Below are 16,310 nucleotides of genomic sequence, written 5' to 3'. Positions count from 1 at the left end.
TGTGAGCCGTCGTGCGTCTTCGAATTCGTCGTCACCATCGTCTTTGGACCCAGCTCGGCGATGCTTTGGTTGCTTTGGTTTGGCTTTTTTTAATTTATCCTCAGCATTTCTTTAGTGCTTTTGTGTCAAACTTGACACGTTCAAAGTCTTTTCTTGGTTCACGTCATTATGTCACCGACGCTGTATATCTTGGAAGGACCACATCCCCATTTGCCCTTAGGTGTGTTCTCAGATTGGAGCGTTGTAGAGTTGTGCTTTTTGCTTGACTTGCATATTTTAGCTGTTTGTTTGTCGCTCTCTCTCTCTCTCTCAAGAATTTGGATCGTTTGTAATCTTCTACAACTGGTTTGGGCCTGCGACTCGTGTTTGGGTTCGGGTTTTCCGCTGATATAGGCTCGCCAGGTTTTGTTCCATTTGATGACATTGCTGAATCATGCGACCCATAAGTCTACCCGCACTACGTTAGGCGCACGAAGCCTAGAAGCTACCCTACAGGAAGCCACGAAATATGGCTTGAACGCCAAACAAGCTTGGGAGATATATATACCTTCCGAAACTTATATAGCTGTAAGTCCACGGAGTTGTAACACACTTACCTGGCGCGTTTGTGAGAGCGTTATCTAGCGATTACCCTTGTTTACGATGTCAGTACGCGTTTTGGGACAGCTTTAAGACCGTTATAGCAACGTTATCGCGTGGCGCATCGAGTCGGGCATCTGTAGGTACCCAGCATTGCAGGGAAGGAATTTCGTGGGTGACTGTGCCACCACTCCTGTCCACGTCATTTTATGGTGCGTTCCGAGTTCTGCGCTCGCCAAAAATGTGCGTATATGCGGTCCAAGTTCTAGTGGGAAGACGGAAACTCTTATGCGATCTCCCGTATACGCTTGCGTGGTGGGCTGAGGTACCAAGCAAGGCTGCACACGATTAGCCCGTCAGTGCGGCGTGAATGCTGCTTTGAATAACGTAGCGAAAACAGATGCATCGACCAAACCATGAGTATTGAAAGTACCGAACGTAGGAGGCGAAAAAAAATAGTACGGGAGACACGAAGGGGTAAGCCGTCTTTGGTGCGCGTTCCCATTTGCCGCGAGGACGAACTAAAGGTGGCAGCACCTTTGCTACCTTAGTATGGTTATATGTGGTGGCCGGCAGCGCGAAAAGTGGTGTACGCTGCATGCGACGTTTTGCTGTTCGTTTCTGGCCCATGTTTTAGCAGCGAAACGCGTTAAATGCGGCGAAGTGTCAATATGTTGTCCTTCGTCATCTGACTTTTACACTAAAAGCGTACAATCTTCCTACCGTACGTTAATCAAGTGCTAACTGTAACGCGAAATTCAACTTGCGTGGAACCGCATGATACTTTGTTTTGGCACTTTTTCTGGTTTTTTTCTGTATCTTAAGATTCTACTCACGGACTCGCCAATGTGCTCAGAATGTAACGTCCCTGAAGACATGCGACATGTTCTGTGCGACTGCTACAGCTACGCGTCAGAGAGACAGAGAGAGATTCTCTGCAGGCGTCACTGCACCTTCAACATGACTCGAGCTTGGCACTACAGCACATTCTCGGCCCATGGCAAGGCACCGCCTGTACGTTACGCGTCACGATAGCGCTCCTGAGGTTCTTGCGGGCCACGAGTCTTAACGAAACTTTGTAAATATCTCTATAGTGTGTGTGGGGGAGGGCAGGGGGGAGGGAACTGTACGTGCTGTAAAATGTCGCTGGCTAACGTCTCCAGCATACCATTAAAGCTTGTCTCCTCTCTCTCTCTCTCTCTCTCTCTCTCTCTCTCTCTCTCTCTCTCTCTCTCTCTCTCTCTCTCTCTCCGGTTCTTTCTGTGTGTATTCGAATTTTAATCTGCTTATCTACTTAAGATTTACTTGGCAAGACAAAATACATGTAATTAAATGACCAAGTTTGAGTGTACTATCCGATACGATACGATAGGTGTGTACGATAAGTGAGGAAGCTTTCTTTTTTTCGGTGATAAAGTTTCATGACGCCTGATTTGAGTTCCACAACCTTGCACTGTTGGACGCAAGGTTTGGCTTGAATACTTTTTTCACGTTCTGCAGCGATCACTCCATTCCTTTAGAACAGCATCAAACTCCTTGCCAGTGCTCTGCAAGTGAAACGCGATACTCGTAGCGCCGGCTGCTTGCACTTCTTGCGCCACCAATGGGTGCTGGGAACACCGAACTGATACATTTTTGTATCACATACATGCAGTAGCGTTTGTAATGCATTGTAACACGGATTCTTCCCTTCAACGACATCAACCAGCCCCCACCAGTAACACAAAAAGCGCGCGACCCCCAGGCAGTCCGAGTATCGCGTTTCATACGCCGAGCACTGTGTTTGAACCGGCGAGCAGATGAAAAAATAAATTCAAACATACGTGGCCAGTGAAGTGTGGGAGGACAACGCACCCAGCGCAAATACTATAGGGTTATTCCACGCCAAATCAACCAGCGTATTTTTCGGCCATCACAGATATAGCTGAAAAACTTTCCACATGTTTTTTGGAGTTCTAAACTCATCCTCCACATTTATTTTTCCGTGCCAAAAATTTTGTAGAATTTTGAGGACAATTTATTTTTCCTGCCAAGCTCAGCTAGACGGCATCAATCAACGTTTTTTTATCAAAGACACATTGTACGATCCACTCCTTCAAATGGCGTTTATGGCAACCCAAAGATGCGATGTGAATGCAAAAATTACCAATTTTATAGATATTTGAATTCTTCGATTGGTTCTGGCACTAGCAAAAGCGTCTAAAATTGCAAAGTTTGAGCTTTTTCTCGGAAAGTAGAAAATCCTGGAAGTCACATATAAAATATATACTGGCAGCCCAGTTAACATTATACAGCTGAAAAATATTTAAAAAATCGATGGTTTAGCAGTTCGCATAGAAAAGAATTGTAAAGTTCCATTTTTTGCAAAATGCTCCATATTCATGTAAAGAAAGTGCCTTGGTGTTCGGCCTAAATATATATGCATTACATCATTAGGTATCCCTACATGTCTACTATGCATGTGGGAAGTTATAAAAAGGTATTATTTTTTTAAACGCAAGAAATTATTTTTTGAATTTTCGTGTCATCACCGGCCTTTTTCCTACGCGAGTCAAGCTAGGTAGAGCACTGATTCCGGTGCTCCGCAGCCTAGGCTTGCTGGCCTGGGATCCAAACGACAAAGCTAGCATCGTCTGCAACGCATACGATGCTAGCTTGCTAGTTTCCCTTTCGTGTGCAACGCAGACGAAAGGGAAACGGTGTGATCGTCTGCATTTCATTGCGAACAGACGCACGCTTCAGTGCAATGCGGCTTGTGCGTGGTGTGTGCCAGGTAAACCATTCTCCAATTGCGCATGGAACTTCACGACCGCTTAATTTCCCCAGAGAGTCCTGCACATTTGAAACGTATGTTTCATACATCCATAAATTGAAATATTTACACATACGTATGAATTAAACGCAGAAAGAGCGCTCGCGTTGTTCACGCAAAACATTATAAATAAAATCTCGCCCTGAAATCGGTGAATTTCTTTTCTATTTTGAGATGAACACCTTTTGCCCTGCTCTCTAGTTCCCAAAGACTGTCATAAGATGACACAAGTGAAAAACACGTTCCTGATTAGAACTGACAGCCTAGATTAATGTGAACATAGTCTTCTGGTATTGCGTGCGAAAAGCGACAATTGGACAGTTTAGAAACAGTATGCGCACACCACTATCACGTCTATATTAAGAAGATCACGACACTATGTGCGTCACAGATGTGCTCGGACCCTTTCTCCGACCATGGGTCAAACCGTCGGGGAACTTGGTCATATCTCTGGGCCTCGCTACAGCAGTGCCTCTCTTGGTGCTGGTTCCTGGTGAAAGACTCTGTCCACAATGTAAACTCAGGTGTTTTCAAATGCGGGCGCAGTTAGACGCAGCCAACAAGAACTTGGCAGATTGTGAAACATTATGTGAGTCTTCATTTGAAGGGAATGCATCCACCTCAACGGACTGTGCTGCACCACGAGATGGGACTGGAAGGACCCCGAGCAGAAAACGGAAGCGCCATTAGGAAGAAGCGGCTGTCCCAGGTGGCACCTTGCCCAATGATGATAGTAAGGATGCTCAAGTGCAAGGCGTAGCCTATGAAATGGCACCAACCACCGCACTTGCGGAAGACTATAAAAAGCTTCTTGAAGACGTGAGAGATCGATTCGTACGAGAAAGAAACCGGTCGAAAAAAATTTCTCTTCTGGCATTGGCGCCTCGTTCATGGTCCCTAAAAATGTTGCTGAGTACTTTGGTGCATCGGAAAGTCAAGTTCGCATTGCTATGAAAATTAGGCAACAGGGAGGAATTTTGGGTTCTCCTACATCAAAGTAGACCACTAGACGACAGAACAATAAGGAGCATAATAAAGTTCTATGAGGATGAACATACATCCGTCTGTCTTCCAGGCAAGAAACACGTCGTCCGAGGCAAGCAAAAAAGATTGCTGCTAATGAATCTTAAGGAAGCGCACGAGGAATAGAAGAAAAGCAACACAGAGCTGAAGTGCGGCTTTTCTAAGTTCGCCTACCTGAGGCCACGTCACTGTTTACTTGCCGGTGCTCCGGGTACGCAATCCCTTTGCGTTTGCATTTAGCACCAAAATGTAAAATTGATGCTACAGTCCTTGGGCATTTTACAAACAATCGATTCGCTCCTTTCGATGACTGTGTGTGAGATAACGAATGAGAGCTGTATGACCGGTATATGCAGCAATTTCCCCGGAGATTCGTCGCTCAAATCGCTGGTATTGAGCTCTCCTGCACGGAACCGGGATTTGGCAGCAAGAATTTCTGTCCGTCAGTGGGCTAGTGGAGTGCGCTGCCGGTTGTAAACAATCTTGTTTACCGATAATGACTTCGTAGACCGTCTCCTTGAGATGATAAGCGACTTAAAATCACATCACTGTGTCAGCATGCTCCAAGCTCGGCACCTACGCAATTTGAAGACCACTCTCACGCCTGCAGAAGCCTTAGTTATAAGGGATTTCTCTGAAAACTACAGCGTTCTCATTCAGAGCGCCCCACAGTCAATATACTGGAACAACCCTCAAGCAACAGTACACCCCATTGTAGTCTACTCTCGCTCGACGAACTCTTCTGATGAACCACATGTGCAATCGTACGTAGTGATATACGTACCATACGACTGCCCCTGTTTCGACATTTCAGCAGGTGCTGATGGATCAACTTAAAGTAGACATGCCGCAGGTAGAACACGTGCATTACTTGTCGGAAGGGGCTGCTTCCCAGTATAAGAACAGAAAAATTTTTGCAAACCTCTGCTACCACAAGGAAGATCTTACTTTGGATGCTACATGGCACTTTTTTGCTACATCACACGGAAAAAGTGCCTGTGATGGGGTGGGTGGCACCCTGAAACGGTTGGTTGCGAAGGCAAGCCTACAAAGGCCTTCTGAAGGCAGATTTTGACCCCGTTTGAGCTGTACGACTGGGCACGTGAAAGTCTTTTGCATATAAAACTAATTTGGGTACCGGAGAGTGCAATATCTAAGCGAAAGGTAGAACTGTCTTCCAGGTTTGCGAATGATGTGCACATTAACCGAAGCAGGCCTTTACATTATTTTCAGCCGACGTCACTTTTTCAACTAAAAGTTGCATTCACGTCTTTGTCGAAGACAAGAAGTGTTAAAGCTGTTCGACAGCCGGCACCTGCTCTGCTATAGAAGTGATACGAGCTACGTTCAGGCTCATGTATTCAAACGCGGTTGACATTCAATTTTCGTAGCCGTGGAAAAAAGTCAGCGATACGGCGTTGGAAATCGCTTGTCTTGGTTTGCATACAATAACAAAAGCCACAGGCTCCTTGCTGAATAGTTTCTTCGGCTCACTTTGTTGCCAATATGTCATTGCAGCACGGCTACGCTTCATATATGTACGCTGCTTACGTGATCCACGTACTGATAATTTTAAAAAATATTTCTTGCGTTTAAAAATTACATTTTTATAACTTCCCACATGTATAGTAGACACGTAGGGCTATCTAATTATGTAATGCCTATATCTTTAGGCCGACCACATGGGCACCTTTCTTTACCTTGAATATGGAGCATTTTGCAAAAAAATAGAACTTTACAATTCTTTTCCATGCGAACTGCTAAACCTTCGGTATCTTAAATCTTTTTCAGCTGTGCTGTGTCAACTGGGCTACCAGTATGTATTTTATATGTGACTTCCAGGTTTTTCTACTTCCCGAGAAAAAAACTCAAACTTTGCAATTTTACTCGCTTTTGCTAGTGCCAGAACCAATCGAAGTATTCAAATATTTATAAAATTGGCAATTTTCGCAGACACATCGCATCTTTGGGTTGCCATAAACGCAATTTGAAGGCGTGGATCGTACACTGTGTCTTTGAGAAAAAACGTCGATTGATGCCGTCTAGCTGAGCTTGGCAGGAAAAACGAATTGTCCTCAAAATTCTACAAAATTTTGGCAAGGAAAAATAAACGTGGAGGATAAGTTTTGAACTCCAACAAACATGTGGAAATTTTTTTCAGATATATCTTTGATGGTCGAAAAAACGCTGGTTGATTTGGTGTGGAATGACCTTATAGCACTGGGCTCATTGCTTCTGCTCGTTGCTAGAAAAAAAAAACGGAGCCCTTTCATCCTGTGAAAAGAAGTCCAGCGAAGCTCGCGCTATTGTTGGTTTTCCGATGTTGGGGTTTTCCTATGTTGGGGATTTGCTATGTTGAATTTGACTATTATGAGTTCAGTATTGGGCGAATAACGAGACATTTACTCAAAGATCCCGATTGCCATTATTAATTTCGTCACTATTGTAATCACTCCCTTGTGGTCACTGTGGTACCCGGAAAATGGTTGCACTTTCACTGTGTTAATGTTCTTCCCGAAGGTTAGGTCGGTGCGCGAGTCGTGACGAGTGGTAGCATCTGCTAAGCACGAGGTTGCGGGATCGAATACGTTCCACAGCGGCCGCATTTCGGTGGGAGCGAAATGCGAGAACACCCGTGAACCTAGATTTAGGTATCGGCGCCACGCCGGAGGCAAGACCACACCCGGAGTGACGGCAGCGTGACGGCAGCGCGACGGCGATACAGCGCAACAACGGCTGTGCACCTGTGTGTTGTAACCCGCTAGTTTGCTCCGCGGAGGTCAAATGCTTTTCCGGCCGTTCGTTTTAAAATCGTGCACCTTTCACGCACTATATGGGGAGTCATTTTATAAGGGAAGTTGCGGCGAACCGGCGGAACGAAACGGCTCATCTCGGGCAAGATAACGTGCAGCCGGCTTACATAAGAGTTTTAGATTAGGGGACGCAAGCGGCTTGCTTAAGCAAGAACTATGGACCGTGGTATTGCGCATGCGCAGGCGCATACGTGTCGGTCTGCGCATGCGCAGTAACGTCGCCCCTAGTTCATGCGTTAGGTGTCTGCGCATTCGCAGTACCGTGGCCCCTAGTTCTTGCGTATGCAAGCCGCTTGCGTCCCCTAATCTAAAACTGTCTATAGGCGACGACCGCGCCTGGAAACCGTCGGCCTGCAGGCGGCGGAGAAGCGAGACGCGGCGCCCGCCGCCACCGACCGCGGCATCTAAACGGCCTAAAGCTTAAGGCTCCACAATGTATTCGCCGCGACAGCGCGTGCGCCTCGAAGAGCTGCTATACAGATGGCTTTCGCCGACGAGCGCCACCCGCAACTTGGTTATGCGAGAGCACGCTGCCTCTGCATCGCCGGAGAAGGTTCGGCGGCCGCCGATCGCCTCGAAAACGGACGGGAGAACCAAGGAAATCCCATTCGTAACTTATCGGAGCAAATGTCCACGACAGGTCGGGGGCTTGTGTCTGCTGCAGTCCGCAGTCGCGACTCGGCGCGTCGGACTAGAATGATGAGATATTAACGCTGTATCTTGCTTGGCCATACACAGTGCATATCGTGTGACAGGTTTCGGTTAGCGTAATGTTATGCCGAGTCGACTGAAAAGGAAGAAAAAAAAGCAGCGGGGCTCTCGTTTCCTTTCCGTCGTCCCTGCGCAACATTATGTTAGCCGAACCTGCCAAGATATTTACCCAGCAGGAAGAGTATCGGGATGTCTACCGGGAGCGCTGGTATTCAAAGCGAATAGAAGCATTTACTGGTCGGCGTTTGAGATAATCAAGAAATGATTAGAGTATTGGTGAAAGAACCGACGAATCCCACGCCCTGTCGGAATCGATGTTATGCGAAGCAGTGTGCGGGGAGCCCACCAAGTTACCGAAACCACCGGGATAGCACCAAGACGTAGGCCGCCGTTTCTCGATCTACATAACACGCGTGTCGTGACATTTATGCCATGAACTAGCATTTAGGTTCGTCATGTACTCTTGTAATACTGTGACAATTTTGGTACCTACCAAGTTAACGAAACGACCATGAGAGCACAAAGTCGTAGGCGGCTGTTTCATGATCTGCATGGCATACATCTCATGATGATCTTGTCATGACCGATCATTTATGTTCGTCATACACTCTAATAACACTATGACAATTTGGCATATACCAAGTTAACCATAAGAGTGCCATGAGACCATGAGAGTGCCAAGACGTAGGCGACTAGATAGATAAAGGGGCAAGTGTTCTCCATGAAATGTTTCGCATTTAAACAAAAAAAAAGGGGGCGGGGGGTATAGGAGATCAATGGAGACGAAGTAGTGGCAGGCAAAGGTGACGGTATCGTGAGAGAGATTTTCACGAAGGGAGAAAAGATGAAGGAGAGATATCCAAAAATCTGATGTCTTTGAATAGACGGCGTCAGTGCTGGACCCGAGATCAACCATCCTTTTAGTATGTCGGCATTCTGGCGCTGAACTAGCTTTGGCTAAATACATAACCGGAGCGCCTTTAAGCGCAAGTAATATCTAAAGATGCAGACAGAATTGGGGCAGATGCATGTCCCTTCAACATGAAAGGAAATGCCCCGCTAAGATGATGATGAAGACACTGACTTCGAGAGCTGTGGCGCATACCCACTGTAGGGGATATGCCAAGAATCTGGCTGCGTGCTAAATATGGATCACGGAATTAAAAAAAGAAAAAAGAAAACGTAGCCACCCTCTTTTTTTGATTTTGTGATTCAGCGGAGCAGTCCCATGTTCGAATGTTACACGGGTTGTGCCTGCGAGAATAGACCCTGGTGATTGATTAACAAATAGTTTATTAAGGCGAAAGCCTTAAGTGACCCATACCCCCGATGGTCTTCTTCTTCTTCTTCGTGATTTGAGGAGAGGGAAAATACGCTCAGTTCTGCAGCCCATATGGGAGCACGGCGCAGCGTAATGGGGAATGGGGGCGGGGAAAGAAAGATGAGAGGGTAGAGGGGGAAAGGGAGAGTAGGCTTCAGGCAGCAGACGTCAGCATCATCCAGGGGCGATGGCCGGCGCTCGGGCAGAGGCCGTGTGAGGCCGAAGTCTATTGGCGATCTAGAAGCCCGTTTGTGTAAACATATTCAAGCAGGCTTGCCAGAGCTGGGAGGTGGTAGCGGGCCGGCAAGAGCAGGTGTGTCTCTGACGTAGCCGGAAGTCCATACCGTCGGTAGGTGGCAGTGACTGGAGCGCGTTCCTGGGCTAATGCAGGACAGGTACAGAGTAGGTGCTCAAGGGTCTCGGCGTCACCGCACCTTCTGCAGGCCGGCGAGGCGATGCGTCCCTTGGCATGGAGCCTAGCTGCCGTCTGGAAAGCGCGTCGTGCGGTACAGAAAGTCACGTGAGCTCTCCTCGCGCAGACACGCTCTCGTGCCACATGCTCTCGTGTTCGTCGTCCTCTTCTTCCACATGCCGCTCATCGAGGCAAAAAAAGAAAGCAAAGTTAATGAAGATAGAGTTAATTCAGGCACTCGAATCCAAGACCTCCGATGGGAGTCGAATCGTCGACTTTTGGCGCTAATTAGGGTGAATTTATTTATGGCACGCTTCATTAACGTAGCGTCAATGAAGACACTCGAACCCACGATCTTTGGTGGGAGAAAACAAGTAATAAGCGGCAACAGCGCAATCGAATGAGATGTCAAGTAATTTAATGAATGCCTCTTGAGCGCGCAGGTTTTCGCGTTCACTTTCTTTGGCGTACGTTAAAGTGACTGTCAACGTCTTGCATCAGACAGTGGGCTTTATTTTTTTACATTTTCGCGATCGTGTGCTATATCTTTTTGAAACAGAAATTAACCATGCCCACTCGGTTCACCTTTTTTATTATTATTGGAATGTTTCTTCTGCTTCCAGATAAATGTTTTCCATTTCTCTACATCACCTATACGTCCGCTTTTGTTTTTCAACACGTTTTGTTTTCAGACTGCAATTTTTCATAAGATAAGTGCGGAAAAGACATTTGGCTAGTTTCCGTGCATGCCATGTGCCATGCTGGAAGAAGAAAACGAAGCTACTAAAGCGAATATGTCGTAATTTGGGCGGGGTAGGACGGGGGTGGGGCTATCACGCTGCTCAAGAAGGAAAGAAAATTCTTACAAAATGTCGAGGAACAACGACAACAACAACGACGACGACGGCTCCAGCAGATCCTCGCTCGGCCCAGGCGCGTCGACCGCGGCGGCGGTGGCAGCGGCGACAGCTTCCAACGACTGGGACCCCACGGCCCACGACGACGAGCTGCCGTCCGACGAGTGCCTGGCACGGGTCAAGCACGAGCTCGCGGAGCTCGAGGCGCAGCCCCTCCCGTCCGCCTTCGTCGTGGCGGAACCAAAGGACGTCACCAAGATCAACGCGCTCATCGTGGGTCCCCAGGGCACGCCGTTCGAAGGCGGGTTCTTCTACGTCCTGATCAAGTGTCCCCCGAACTACCCCAACAGCCCTCCGCGCGCCCGCCTCATGACCACGGACGCCGGCCGGGTCAAGTTCAGTCCCAACCTGCACGAGAACGGCAAGATGTGCCTGAGCATCCTGGGCACCGGTCCCGGACCGTCCTGGAGCCCCAACTACGGAGTCGCGGGCGTCCTGCTCAACGTCCAGTCGCTGATGACCGAAAGCCCGTACCACGACGAGCCCGGCTACGAGGTTCAGAACCAGTCGCGCAAGCTCTCCCGTTACGACGCCATCATACAGCACGAGACGATCAGGGTCGCCGTGTGCGACCAGCTGGACGCCTGCGTCCGCGGGACGTCGTCACTGCCCGAGCCTTTCAGGGAGCAGCTCTTCCAGGGATTCCCCAAGTTCTACGCCAAGTACGAAGAGGCGGTCAAGTCGCAGATGCACCTGACGGGCACCCAGATGAACGACCCGTACGGCGACTGGCGTGGGACCTTCCAGTACGAAACGCTGCTCACGCGGCTGCAAAATCTGTTGGAAGAGGTGACCAAGAGGAACGAAGCGGCCGCTAAAGCGAAAGAGAACCGATGAACTCACACGAGAGCACCTGTTTCGAGAAGCCTGGTGTGCGAGCAGGCTCCCGAAAGTGCATGGTCGCAGCTGCTAAATTTAGGCGCTAGTGCAGCGATTCATTGACGGTAATAATGTGGAAGAGCGGCAGAAGAAAAGAAGATACTTTTTCTTTAACACTGTAGGGGCATCAATTATTTTTGCAATCGTAACGAGACTTCGTGCTGCACTTTAAAATTAAAGATATCAATATGTATGCGTCCTTGCTCTGTGCCAGCTGCGGTTCGATATCACTTTTCGCTGAGGGACCAAAGGCATTACGCAACAGTGACCTTTCTCGGTTTTGGCGGAAGGCTTTTCGTCCGCGATACTAGTTTCGTCATTAACCAAGTAACATTTAGCAATGCTCTATGCTTTTGCGTTGTCTGGTATGATTGGGGCGTCAATTTTCGCTTAAATTTACAGACGTTTTCACTTTATGCCAACGAATTGGAACGTACAGACTATGAGCGAAAATCAGAATTGAAACTTCCGTGTGATCGTTTGACGACACAAGAAGCATAAAGCTCTGCTATAATTTACCGTTACCGCCAGCGTTTCTTTAGGATTTTTTCTGGACTGTACGAAAACTTCCTTCTCTAATCTGAGAAGGTCATTCACGAGAGAAATATGCAAATTCAGGGTCGTTCGTCTGGCTTCAAGTGTTCTGTGTTTACTTGTAAGGGGCCACTATGCAAGACACGAATGTACACTTGAACTTGATGTAGAGGGAAGGATGTGGGTTCGCTGGCGATACCCATAGTCACGCTTGTAAGGCGATTATTGTTTAAAATAACAGTACCATTTCCTCATTATTGTGAGCTCCCTCGCTATCCTCATAATGCGACGTATTGTAAAGGAATTCAATTGTTTATGACTACTCGGCTCAGTAGATGTGGCATGATAAGGAAAACAAGATTTGCCACAGCAAGTGCGATGATCCAAAGTAAGGTGAGGCGATGCGGCTGAATTGGAACTTGAGAGTTCACTGATCGCACGTAAATACATGTTCCAATAAAAAGCACGCCAATAATATGTCACGGGGGATAAACATGTCCCTTGTTTGCTTTGATTTTATGCCCACGCTGGTGCGAACAAGCGCGTAGTTGGCTGTAGGCACTTAAAGGGACACTAAAGTGAGAAATTATTTCTTCTGCGTCAGTAAATTACCGTTCTACAACACCAAAAACACCGCTCTTTCAACGATAAGACGTTTGGTAAGCCAGAAAAAGCGCGAGAACAAAATGCGGGTGGCGACGCCTACTTATGTTCCCGCACCTGAGGGCTGTGGCGTCATGGATTTTGATGGCATCTTCTAGGGCCTACTAAATATATATAGTGGCACAGATTGGCTACATTGTGTTCTAAAGCAACCAAATACTAAACATGACAAGTTTCGGGAGCCTTTATTCAGCCAACGCGGCCCAAATGCGAAAATATACTTTGGAATCCGTGACGTCACGCTGGCGTCCCGGCCCTGGGGTTTCGGCGCGAAATTCAAACACTGATATTTGAACCTTCATTTTCTCATCTAATAATCAAACTATTTTTTTTTTTAAATGACTGCCTGCAGGGTTCTCAAACAATGCTTCATTAGTCTAAACTGACTTAGTGTTTCGCTTTAGTGTCCCTTTAATTATCGGTGACGCCGTGTCTTCGTGTCCGTCATATTTGGGGCTGAAAACACGAATCGTAAGCAACTAGCCTTATCTGTACATGTCACTGAAGGAAAAGGCGGACCAATGCATTCCACTGGGAGAAGCGTTTCCCCGCTTTGGGCACGTGTCTTTGTCGTCCTTCGACTTTGGCGCAAACCCACTACGTGGCTTGTTGAAGGCTTGTATTATTATTATTATTATTATTATTATTATTATTATTATTATTATTATTATTATTATTATTATTATTATTATTATTATTATTATTATTATTATTATTATTATTATTATTATTATTATTATTATTATTATTATTATTATTATTATTATTATTATTATTATTATCTGGCGGAGCAGCTCTGGGCCGTCCAGCGAGCCCACGATGCGGCCAGGGAGTTACAACTCCCCGTCCCAACGTAGGGGTAGCCCGCTCTATGGGCCCTTGGGGTCCGTAGCTCGCAGGACCTTTCATTAAAGTTATTCCATCCATCCACATTATTAATGCAAATAGCATTCTTTGCCTATTTCAGCCGTTTTGAGCCATTCTATCTATCTATCTATCTATCTATCTCTATCTATCTATCTATCTATCTATCTATCTATCTATCTATCTATCTATCTATCTATCTAATTTTCTACGTCCACCCAGTCACCCAAGTTGTCTACCTGCTTGGTCCACTGGGTATGTGCTCCTGGTTGCGATGCCGCCGTCGTCGTGCCGTTGTCTTCATTCCAGCTTCGTGGTATCTTACTGTCGTCATGCCGTCGTCGTCACGCCTTCTACGTCGACCCAATGACCCAAGTTGTCTGATAGCTTGCGCCACTGTACAGCGTGTTTGAGCGAACACTTTCAAAAATCTTTAAAAGTTGCCTGTGGCAGATATCAAAATTCTAGCTCATGAGCTAGTCTACTCGAAGCGGCGGAAATTACTTGCAAAATAATTGAAATGCAAACTCGATTAATTAACAATAATTCACTACTTAACTTTTTAGCTGATTATCTTATGACCCATATTGCAATTTACAAATTATAGCAGTGGACTTCGCGAGCAAGATTCATTTGGAACGAGTTCTCAGGACGACACCAGTTTCGATATATAAATTCGCGAACTTTGCGGAGAAATGCACTGCCGTTCCAGTTACTTGTGTAATTCAGTGCATGAAACGACGCTTTGTTAATAAATTAACTGGAACCCCAACGCATTTCTCCGCAAAGTTCGGGAATTTATATATCGAAACTGGTGTCATATTGAAAATTCGTTCCAAGTGGATCCGCCTTGAGAACTCCACGGCTAGAATTTGTAAATTGCAATATGGATCATAATGTTATTCGTTACAAACCTAATTAGTGAATTTGTATTAATTAGTCGACTTTGCATGACAATTTTTTGCGCAAGTATTGTCCGCCGCTTCGAGTAGACCAGTTCGTGAGCTAGAATTGTGATATCTGCCACTGGCAACCTTTAAAAATTTTTGAAAGTGTTCGCTCAAACACCCTGTATATGGGCTCATGGTCGTGATGCCATCGTGGTCGGTGCGACGCTGTCATTGCAACTTTGTCATCCGACACTCGTCATGCCGTCGTCGTCATACAGCTTTCGTCAATCCACAGACGTCAATTTCTCTTCTTCAGCGTATTTAATCCTACTGTCGTCATCGATCGGGATTATGCCGTCCTTTTCACGCTGTCATTGTCAGACATTCACTATCGTGCCTCCATTGTCCTACCGTCGTCGTCACGCCACCGTCGCATACAGGTTTCGTGATACAGTCATCGTCGTGCCATATTCATCATGCACTCGCCGTCGTCACATTGTCCTCAAACCGTTGTCGTGTCATCGTCATCATTGCGCCGCCGCCATACGGTCGTCGTCTTGCACACTTGCCACACCATCGTCCGGATGGCGTCGCGGTCGTTCCATCATCATCATCATTGTAACTTCGACATCCGACTATCGTCTCACCGTTGTCGTCATGTTATCGTCGTCACGTTGTCGTTCCACCATCGCCCTCATAACAGCATCGCCATCACATTGTAATTTTGCCGTCGTCGTGATATCACCTTCGTCAATCCATCGACGTCATTCCTTGTTCGTCACTATCGTAACCAGTGGGCTGTCGTCGTTCAATCGTGATAATGCCGCCGTCGTCATGTCATCATTGAATCGTTGTCAAAAAGACGCAATCATGCATCCGTTGCGATACCGTCGTCGTCATTCCGTCTTCGTACGGTTGGCGTCAGGCCATCGTCGTCATCTTAATGTCATCGTTGTCGTCACATTGTCGTCATTATACCATCGTCATCGTTTAAGAATCGAAATCTCATTTCCGTGATGCCGTCGTCGTTATACGCCTTCGTCATTCGATCGATATCATTCCTTCTTCGTCATTCTGTCGTCACTGCGTCGGTGCGAAACAGTCCTCGTCATGCCTCCATCCTCATGGGCGACCTTTGAAAGCCAGTGCCATAGCAAAGGGGGACGATATCGGAGTATGTGGCATATAGCCGAATCAACGAAAGTCTCAGTATTACCTCTACATGGGATAAAAAATTGCAGGGCCTCTTAAGATCTGTCTTAAGCGGTGAACGACGACAGCCTACTCTTCCTCCTCTTATCATTCGCCTTTTTCTCTTTGCCTCTTCTCTTTCTCTTCTTTCTTTTCCTCTTTCTCTTCTTTATCTTTCTCTTTCCTTCTTCTCCTCGCCTATTTGTTCTTTCTTCGTTCCTTATGCTTCTTTATTTGTCTTACTTCTTTTCTTTTCCTTCTTATGTTTGCCTCTTTCGCTTTACTCATTTCTCTTTACTTATTTCTGTTTGCTTGTCATATTTTAGTCATTACTGGCCATTACTAAGCATATTTAGTGATATGTAATCAATTGTGGTCATTACAAGTCATCGCTAGACATATTGGTCATTTCGTAGTCATTAGTAGTCAATACAAGTCTCTAGTAGCCATTTTAGTCATTACTACTCATTACTAGACATTTCTAGTCATTTCTAATCAATTGTGGTCATTAAAAGCCATTGTTAGACATATTGGTCATTTCGTAGTCCATTATGTCTAACAACTAGTCATTATGAACCTCTATCAATCTCTATTATAACGTTTTCATTCACTAAGTGTCACTATAAATCATTTTTCAATCATTATTCTGTCTTTGATCTGTCTTCATACGGCGTGATGGCGCTTCGGCGGACAATCCGGCG

The 16,310-nt window shown here is 46.4% G+C and overlaps 1 protein-coding gene across 1 annotated transcript in view; it reads left to right on the top strand.

Annotated features, from left to right (window-relative positions):
• Positions 1–16,310, top strand: part of LOC142574085 (uncharacterized) — a 316,362-nt gene that overhangs the window by 263,786 nt on the left and 36,266 nt on the right. The window lies entirely within an intron of this gene.

This window comes from Dermacentor variabilis, chromosome 3 (genome assembly GCF_050947875.1).
Source record: "Dermacentor variabilis isolate Ectoservices chromosome 3, ASM5094787v1, whole genome shotgun sequence".
NCBI classification, from domain to species: domain Eukaryota; kingdom Metazoa; phylum Arthropoda; class Arachnida; order Ixodida; family Ixodidae; genus Dermacentor; species Dermacentor variabilis.
Note: the sequence above shows the minus strand (reverse complement) of the source record. Positions and strands in the feature narration are given on the sequence as shown.